Source organism: Notamacropus eugenii, chromosome 6 (assembly GCF_028372415.1).
Source record: "Notamacropus eugenii isolate mMacEug1 chromosome 6, mMacEug1.pri_v2, whole genome shotgun sequence".
Lineage (NCBI taxonomy): Eukaryota > Metazoa > Chordata > Mammalia > Diprotodontia > Macropodidae > Notamacropus > Notamacropus eugenii.
In genome coordinates this window covers 262,956,331-262,957,909 of record NC_092877.1, presented here as the reverse complement: position 1 = coordinate 262,957,909, position 1,579 = coordinate 262,956,331, and positions in this window count along the sequence as shown.

Sequence of the window (1,579 nt, the reverse complement as noted above, 5' to 3'; positions counted from 1 at the left end):
AAGAAGATTGCATGACTGCAGGATGTAAGCTCAATCAGGTTCAATAAGAAAGGCTTCTGAATGGACAGCTTATCTGATTGGCTGAATGTCCTTTGGTCCTTGATTAAACAGTTGCCTGCTCCTGGAATACATTAGCAGGTAACTATTATGGGCCAGGGTTGTTTTGGTAGCAATGAGCCCACAGGCAGAGTGACTTTAATCAATCTCAGAAACATAATGATGACTATGTAATTTGCTGCCTTAAGTGTTTGCTTATTAATTTGAAATGGAATTTATGCCTAAAAATTAAAAGAGCTGTAAAGGCTGAGCACATGTGGTAATAGAGATGTGGAAATGACATCACAGACTGTCAATGAGAATTTTGTCCAAACTTAGTCCTTAACATATTTTTAGATATTTATAAATATATTCAGGAGATCAAGCATCATAGATTTAGAACCCAACAGAATTTCAGAGACCCCTTAGTCCAACCTTATTATTTTATAGATGAAGAAACTGAAGACCATATATGAGATAAAGTTCCTAACGGGAGTAGTGGGGGGAGCCTAAGAACTTAGATGGGAAAAAAATTTTATCTTTATTTTTGTTAATTTCTAGTTAAAGTTTAGTGAGTTCTTTTCAAATGTGTGTGTATATTTTTTTATTTTTTTTTAAAGGTTAGTGTGAGAAGGAGTTCATAGACATCACTGGACTGACAAAGAGGACCATGACAAACAAAAAGATAAAGAATTGCTGCTTTAAAGGTTAAGTGTTTTGACATGGTCATACAAGGAATAAGCAATAGGACCTAAATTTCAAAGCAGATCATTTAACTGCAAATTGAGAGTTCATAAAATCATAGACTTAGGTTGGAAGGGACCTTACAAGGCCAACCCCCTCGTTTTATGGAGGAGGAAACTGAGGCCCATAGAGGCTAATTGAGTTGTCCAAGGTCATTCGGGTAGTGAGTTTCAGAGGCAGAATTTCAACACAAGTATTCTGACTTTAAATCAATTGCTTTTTGTACTGTTCTGCCTATGTTGTTAAAACAAACTAAAAACCTCATCTGACTTAACTTTAGGGAGAAGCTAGTAACCCTAATGTGATGGAAAGTTCTTTTTTTTAAGAATAAACCTATATTGTTACTATTTAGGTAGAAAAAGAGTTCAAAATGGAATTCAAAATATTCAGAGAAATGAGAAACATGATCCTATTGCTCCAAACTAAAAGTGTAGACAGTTCTAGACGGAAGCAACTAAGCAGTAGTGTGCTGGAGCCAGATTGAACCAATTCATGAGAGTCAATAGTGAAAATTTCAGTGTGATCATTTGCTCCTGGGAAATCAGCAAATACTACAAATCAGGGCTTGATTTATCTTTATACTGATTGCCTGCATTTTTAAAAAGTGATGGTGAAAATGTTAATACTGAAGGGGCTGCTAGTTGGCACAGTGAAGACAGCAATGACCCTAGAGTCAGAAGGATCTGAGTTCAAGTTCAGTCTCAGACATTACTAGCTATGTGACCCATGGCACATTTAATCCTGATTGATTGCCTCCAAAAAAATGTTAAGTAATGCAGATTAAACTTAAAAGTGCTTG